This window comes from Poecilia reticulata, linkage group LG2 (genome assembly GCF_000633615.1).
Source record: "Poecilia reticulata strain Guanapo linkage group LG2, Guppy_female_1.0+MT, whole genome shotgun sequence".
Classification (NCBI taxonomy): domain Eukaryota; kingdom Metazoa; phylum Chordata; class Actinopteri; order Cyprinodontiformes; family Poeciliidae; genus Poecilia; species Poecilia reticulata.
The window spans coordinates 5,616,264-5,624,429 of NC_024332.1; the positions used below are offsets into that span (position 1 = coordinate 5,616,264).

The window sequence follows — 8,166 nt, forward strand, 5'->3', positions numbered from 1 at the left end:
GACGCTCACTCGCTCTTCTACTATGGGCTCTTCTAGTGTATGGGAAAACTTCCCTCCAGACGGGGTTTTGGCGCCCCCTCTGGTGCTGCGCCCCTATGCGTTGCATACCCTGCATACCCACTTTTTGCGCCACTGGAGAGAGGACACAAAAGTTTCTGGATTCCCAGAACCCATTTTATTTTAAGGTGGCCTTGAACTGTGTTTCTGAGTGGAAAATATCTGAGAACTACTTGCAACGGAAAATCAATGAGGATATTTTGGAAGCGACTCTCACGCTCCGTCTTCCTACAAAGCGGTTGGCTGAGGTCGATACTGTTAGATCAAGAAAAAAGAAAAAAAAACTCAAGGTATCAATTTAAAACCCTGGAGATGATTATTGAAGATTCTCAAATTCTCCTCAAACAAAGCAAAAAGCGAGATGGAATCTAAAGCAGAGGTGTTTTCCATTTAATCAGAGGAGACATCAGATAGCAGTTCACTGATGTTGTGTTTTAGTCACACAGCTTCTTAAGAAGAGCAAGTCTTCCAGCAGGAATGAGTTCAGATGYAYAATACAACAAATCCTGCATTGTTAAAAGGGGGAAATAAACCTTTTTGCATAAATGTTCAAACTTTCAAACCAGAATTTTGTTGAACAACCTTTTGATTCCATTTGAGCTTTGGGTTTGAACAACTGTAGTGAATCTGAAAAAAATGGTGGGGGAAAAATCAGCTGTCCAAGTTTGAGTTCCTTTGAAGTTWTTTCATTTTCAAAAATGTAGAAAATGCTGGTTGTGTTCTACAGGTTATGACAATCTCCTGTTTTCTCCAAACCAGTTAAGTATTCAAGACAGAATCTCTTCCTTTGAATGAAAGAAAATGGTCTGAATAAAATCTCTGAAAATCTGTTATGAAAATGTGACTTTGGGATCATAATTCCAAGTAATGTTTGAAAAAAAAAATACACAGTGTTACCTAAAGAACTGGAGTTACCTAATGTGGAGTTTTACTTTTCATTCTGTACATTTGCAGAAACAATTTCACTGGCATGCATTTATGTCCCATTTTATTATTATTATTATTATTATTATTATTATTATTTTTTATTAATGTGGAGTATGTTTTATGTTCCGTTTTCTGCTAAATGATCCACTGCAGCATCTGAACTCTGTCTCTCTCGCTGATAGATTCCACGGTTCGGGTCTCCCACATATCCGAGTAAAAGTCAAACTGAGCCTGGGGSCGTCGGAGACTCCGAGCTCCTTTCAAATTCAAACCGTGCCTCATCTTCGCGTGTGCCACCTGARCGGCTCCCTGTTCTCCTGGGACGTCGTCTCCTCCGCCGCGGCGTCGCTTGTCCTCTAGCTATGTTCGAAATAAATAAGCACGGCTTTATCTTATTGTGCGGAGCGGCGCCTGTGCCTGCTCTAACCTGTCGCAGCATCCCTCCACTGTGTCAGGTCTGACGCCTTATGATTACGGAGGGTGAGGACAACGCAATCCTGTTTGTGACGCCAATTCCCGGTCAGAACGGCTCCCGCAGGTTGTGCGGACATAAAGGTGAGTTTCTCTGTGGTTTATTTCACAGACTGCTCCCTGTTCACATCCAAACAGATTGTCTTCCTAACCCTCATCAGACCATCTGTGAGTATCCAACCAGGAAGCCCCCTTCCTCCTCGCCCCCAGTAAAACCAGTCTCAGCTCCCKCACAGCTGGAGGTTTYGCAACTCCTCAAAAACTTGCCTCCATGACCGGAGGACCTGTTCTAAACATAACTTCAGCGATGAGACAAAGGATGTTTTTTCCTCAGCGCTCCCTGCAGCTGCAGCGTTTTGCCGGTAATGAATCATTAAGGCTCTGAATGCGGAGTTTAAACATCCAAGAAGTGTGAATCACTGAGATGTTTTCCTGCAGGTGCCGCACTTAAAGGTTTCCCAAGAAGAAAAGCCTACACCATGGTAAAGGTAAAAAAGAAAAAAAAAAGAATACACCAATCCACTCAGAACCCCAGTCAAGGTACAGACAGTGTGAAGGCGGCTGAGTTTCCTCAGTTTGACTGTAGTTATCCAGTAATTAGTGCCTCAGCTGGTGGTTCCTAAAGCGGAAATGAAGCGTTTTGGAGCCACATTCATTTGCAGCATCTCAGTGTGTTTATTATGAAGTTACATTCCAAATGTAACAGTGAATTAAGCACCGTTAGTATTTATTCTTCTTACTAAAACTAAACATTTAACTATGACATAAAGATCTGTGGCAGTCTATAACTATTTTAATGATTTCAGTTCTTGCGTTAAAGTGGAAAAATTCACATTTGAGCTTTTACTGYTTCTGAAAACAGCCCAAGCTCTCTTTTGGTAATAAATTAATGGGGGTTTTGTTGTTGTTTGGAAAACGAGCCATTTCCAAAACCTACAAAATGTAACGTCACAATCAGCACCTAGCAACCCAGCTTTGGTGTTACTCCTCACTGTGTTGTACAATGACTGCTGGAAAAAAAACAAGTGTTTTGTTGTTCAGAAAYCACTTGCTGCATTCTTGGTGGTGGTGCAGGAGGCCTCACTTCTGCTTTTCCAAGGCGTATAATTGCACATYAGTTTTATTATCATTTTCATGTGCGAGTATAAACATCGAGTTGCGGCGGACGTGGCCACCAGCAGCTTTCTTGGATTTAAAATGACAGGAGGCCCTAAAACGATTCTAAATAGGCAGAACTGATTAGACTAGAATTTCATTATGTRGGAAGGATTTTAACCTGTTCAAGGAAGCATTATAGGTGTAAAATACATCCAATAATAATAATTTTCTCTATTCTAACTGATCTAAAACAAGAGAAACTTCATCTGATTTAACTTCACACAGTGAGGATATGACTGTAGGCAGCAACAATTTATTCTCTTGGGTTATTGCTGATATATTTTTAATTTCGGCATTGTGTCAACATACAACTTCCATGCACCAGACCTGCAGACTGCCGAATCTCCTGGTTTTATCAACGCTTGCTGATGACAAACTAATGAATGCACTGCTATAGCAGAAAAAGCTTGTCAACATGCTTAGTTTGTATCTTTGATGCATTTACACTGCCTCAAAGAGCATTCGYGCTCCTGCAACGCGCTGAGGTTATTTGAGTCCTCACACATTCACTGTCACTGAGGTCAGCTTGCTCGCATACAGCAGCTGACCGCCCTTCGTCACTCAGATTGTCCAGATGACTGCRAGGACCCAGGAATGACTGGATTAACCTCACAGAGAGACCAGACAGAAGCCGGGTGGAGGGTTAGAGTCCTGCTCCTGTCTTTCTTTTACTCTTTCGTTGATCTCCGTGACATTTTTACATCACAGAATCCACTTTTGCCTTTCAAGTTTCAAGATATAGTCTGCTTTCCATTTCTTGGCACATTTTAATTTCTTTTCTTGAAAAGTTMTCTTTTTTTCTGTCTTTTTAAAAACTACAAACTGCAGCCTCCCTTTGATTTCCCCTTAGATTCAAAAATGATTTTATTTCTATGTTTCATTATGTCTATTAATTTTCCCCCTGAGTGCCCTTTATCTTCCAAATAGTTGGGCTAATTAAAATATAAAAAGAAAAATAGGCAGATGTTCGTTTCTACCCGACGCAGGCAGGAGGGACCGGAGGAGGCCTGCTGCGTTGAAATTATATTGATTCAGAACAGGAATTAGATTTTTTTATTTTATTACTTTACAGATAATCTCATTTATAATAAAAACGCTGCAGGGTGTGAAAGTTTAGACCGTTTCCAGTTCCTTTCAGGATTCTCTAGCAATGTCTGCACAGCTTTAAAACTAACAAATGGTTAGTTGTAACTCTGCCTCCTTTAGCTAGGACATTGTGACCAGATCCTCAAAATATTTTTTCCACCTCCAGTCCAGGTCTCCAGTCTTAACCAAAGACGGCTGTGGGATGCCCTTGTTTTCTCTTTCTAAGTACTCAATCAATTTTCCAGGACTTCCTTGATATCAACTTAAATTCCCACACCAGTTTTTGTTTCTGCTGGAGTCTGCTAATAGGTCCTCTGGTTGTTGCCATGACCACCAATGATCATCAGGTCACAACTCTTGGCATCAACACCTTCCACCACATCCAGCTCACTTCCACATGGGAATCACTCTTCACCCGAAAGTCAGATTCTTGCACTGCGTCATTATACATTATACATACGAAACCAAACCCATTCAGATAATATGGAATATTTCTGAATGGTGGTTCATATGATCAGCTGTGAGGTTACAGAAGAAAACAAAAATAAAAAAACGACAAGAAAAAGAAAGAATTTGATTTATACCCCCCGCATCCACCTGTCAAGTTCTGTCTATGCTCCCGGAGAAAATGCTGCGCTGGCATTCGGTGTCAGCATATTTTGCGCGAGTGTGTTGAAGTCGGGGTGTGTGTGTGATATAGGATCGAATGATCCCCAGACAATAAGATGCCTATATTTAAAATAACCGAGAGAAGCCGAAGGAAATGACAATGAAGGAGGTTCAGAAACAGAAGAAAGCAGAAGACGTAAGACCGAAGCTTCCTGTCGCTCTGTTTGCTTTCCTTCTCTGCAAGGTTTCAGTGATAAATTTGTTAAAATAAAGAAATTAGTTGCTTCTTCCCATTGACAACCAAGACTGATGGAGAGTTTCCTATCCAAAAAGTCGCTACATTGTTTAAAACTTAATTTAAAACAGGAGCATATATATAAAAAAGAAAGACTTTAATGTCTTTGCAGATGCAATTGTTCAAAGGGAAAGCATCCATACTTGCTGAGGAAAAAATTTCCGCGGCTCAACCCTCTGGGGTGGCTGCCGTTTCATTCTCCTCTTCGTGATGCCTGCAGGCAGGGCAGTCAATCAAATCCACTTCGTCTATGAAGTCACCCTGCCGTAGGTCGCGCAGATTGACGTCTAGTAACATCCTGCTGAAATAACCACAGGATCCTGGAGAAGAAAATAACTTACCTTCACTGAAGCCATGAACCCAAACCTCAATTTACAAAAGATATTGACCAAAACAAGTTTTCCAGTGAAGGAAAAGGCTCTGCTGTGCAGAAGCGACCAACGGCTTTCTCCTCGCGTCGTACAGTTTCAGGTTACGATGCACATGGAATTGGCGACTCTGCTGAGTGACAATGGTTTGCAAAGATTCTTCAATGTCCACGTGGGTTTATGGATGGCTGTGGTGTGGAGGGTTCGTCATAAAGTGCTGCCTTGAAGAGAAACTGAAAGGTCAAGGTCATTCAATAATCCTTCATGCCTTCTGCCCTTAGTTTTCCTACCTGAGGTCCTGTCCACACTGACACAGTCTGCAGCCTGTCTGCATCAAGCAAGTGGCTATTTTTATTTTTCTATCTAGACATATGTCTTGCTTAGACGTCTCTTTGTCAGCACTTGAAGAATAGCTCAGATTTCTTTTTTAATGTGGGTCTCTGTTGAGAGAAAGACAAAATTTGATCAAGTATTTTTCTCCAGTTTCTAGTACAAATATCTTGGTGCACTTGAGAAAAGACAAAACTAACTTGCAAGTAACTTTTGAGCAACCAAGATACCTGCACTAGAACCTAGACCAAAATACTTTGTGTATTTGCAGTTTACTAACTTACTGCCACGGGGCAACTGTTTTCAAAAGTAGAAAAAGCCCCTTACTACCAAATCTAGAGACTTTTCCGTTGCTATTGGAGACTGTTGGAGAACTGAAGCGTGTATCGCTGCGGGCCCTATCTCTATCTATTGTCTCTTTTAGGTCCATTTAGATTTAGATGTAACTTAAATATGTAATAACTCAGTGAAACAAACAAAGTACACGTTTGTCAAAATATAAAATTTGTAAATTATCAAAAATATTTTTCTTGAATGAAAGACAGAGTTTGCTCCAGCTTTAAAGATTTATTTAAACTGGGTGGTATCCGTTTAGGTTTGACTAGCTGTTAGCATTAGCCAAGGGTAATCACCAGCTAATCCACATTTATGCAAAAACAAAGATACAGAGTCATTGTAAGCTATTAACTGCTCAGAAACTTTCAACATAACCCTGTTTTGACACAATGTGTACAATCCTTTTATGCTTAAACAGTAGAAAAAGGTTCATAATTTTTTCATCTCTCTTTCTCTGGGATGCTTGCATTGAATTCATAAATAAAGTTGAGGGTAAATTTAGCTTTACCCTTAAAGGGAAGAAAAGTTTGAGCGTCTTGTTTCTGTGGATGCTCATTTTCTGTCTCGGTATTTTCGGACTGTCACTTTTGCTTCAGACTGTGAGAGAGTCCCACAGTGCCTCAATCTGTCAGAGGTTTATTTGCTGAGGTCACAAAGCCGTGTGTGTGTGTTTCAGCAGCTTCTCTGTCAAACATACCACACCAAAATACCCTTACTGTCTCCTCGGTACAGTCCACTTCACGCTTTCTCACACATTTCACCATGGCAACAATGCCATCATTCATGTAGTAATACTGACGTAGGGTTATAAAGATTTTTTACGACTTATTTCACTGTTAGCAGTGGTGACAATCAAAGGCACCGTCCACTAAAGAAAGAGCTAATTTAGAAGGAGAGAGTCTGAAATACTTCCTTTGGGAAAAGTAGCTGTGATAAAACACAGAAAGTCCAACTTTAACTCTGAACTTTTGTTTTTTTACTCCTAACTTAAATCCAACCAAAATATCCCTTTAATGGTTTAAATGAGACACATTTTATTTTAAAAGCAAAAACATAACTACAAGCAAGAGACACGGTGGTGGAGGTATCATGTTTTAGGAATGTTTCCCGTAACTGTAACAGTACTTTGCGTCAGTAATGAAAATAATTGGTTCATCCTTCAGCATTTGGTCACAATGTATCTGTCATATGCTATCTAATGTACAGGATATTGCTGGATGTAGCATAAAATAAAATAACCTGTATGCATACCATCTCTCAATCTAAGGTTAAAATGTCAATTGTTTTATCATGTGACATCCTAAACAGTGTACAACCTCATTCTAAACCAAAGTGACTGTAGGCGCTTCCATATTTTCTTCCTGTTTTTCCCCAAATTTAGTCACGTTTTTCATTAACCCCGGGGAAATCTTCCTGCTCACGTTCACGTTTACACACATACACACTCCTTGACGACGATAAACATGTTGGGAGTGATTTTTTTTTTTTCTTTTTCCGTCTGCCTTTGATTCCCTTTGCCATCTGCTGTCGCCAGCAACTCCTCAAGCCACAGCTCCGTTCGGAAGAATGGTGCTTCTGGTCTGCTCTCAAGAAATCTCTCCCGTCCCGCCCTTCAGGTAGGAAATTTACCATTATTTACCATCCACTCCTTATCTTCCTGTTTTTCCTTTAGCGATAATATAGTGTCTTATTAGTCTGAAGTCCACAGCTATCAGCTCAAAGTATAAATGTAGTCGTGTTTAGCTGTTTGTGTCTGTCAATCATCCTAGCAGAAGCATTGAGGACTTGCAGCGTTGCTGAAGGATGCAACTGTTTTTAATGTGATGTGTTGTTTTTGTTTTTGTTTTTCTCAGCAGGGAAGGCCGTCTCTGCACATTTGATTGACACTGCCACTTCCTTAAATTTCCTTTCAGTGCTTTTACCACAACGAGAAAAAAAATACATGTCCATGAATTTTTGATGGGTGAAGAAAAAAAAAGCATTGCCTCTCTTTTTTTCACGCGTTTGACAAGATGTTCAAAGCCTGTAGTGACATAAAAACACACACGCACACACACACGCACACACACATCTAGATGGGCTTATAGTTTCCAATCAATCCACAACACAAGTCTAAGGTTTAGTCATTTTCAAACTGTAGTTTTGTTCTGCACAGAAATAATCGACCTTAAAGAGTCCAAATCAGCCTAAAAATAAGCTCCAGATACAATAATATTCAAAATTATTTCTCTTCATTTAATATGAGATTATCACCATCTACAGGCCAAGATGTGAAACGGCAATAATCTACGGTACACTGAGATTACTAGATGAAATGATCAAGAACATATAAGAAAGATAAAAGTTAATTATTTTACAAACCTGTTGACTAATATTATCTTGGAGTTTTTGAGCAGGTAATATTTTTAGGCCAGTACCACCAACAAAATTAAAAGAAAAACGGGGATACAACGCCTCCTGGTGGACAAATGTGAAAATAAATTATTGGTGGCCAGTAATCTTATTTTATCAGGATATTTTAGTTGTGGG

The 8,166-nt window shown here is 40.0% G+C and overlaps 1 long non-coding RNA gene across 2 annotated transcripts in view; it reads left to right on the forward strand.

The window, feature by feature from the left end:
* The window catches only part of LOC103474885 (uncharacterized), a 17,133-nt gene extending 9,543 nt beyond the window's left edge, over window positions 1-7,590 (forward strand). The window contains exons 2-3 of one of the 2 annotated variants that reach the window (XR_535249.2): window positions 7,172-7,253; window positions 7,491-7,590. This is a non-coding gene — a long non-coding RNA (uncharacterized LOC103474885). The remainder of the gene's footprint in view (window positions 1-7,171; window positions 7,254-7,490) is intronic. The other variant, XR_535251.2, reaches the window with a different exon arrangement.
* The last annotated feature ends 576 nt before the right edge of the window (window positions 7,591-8,166 follow it).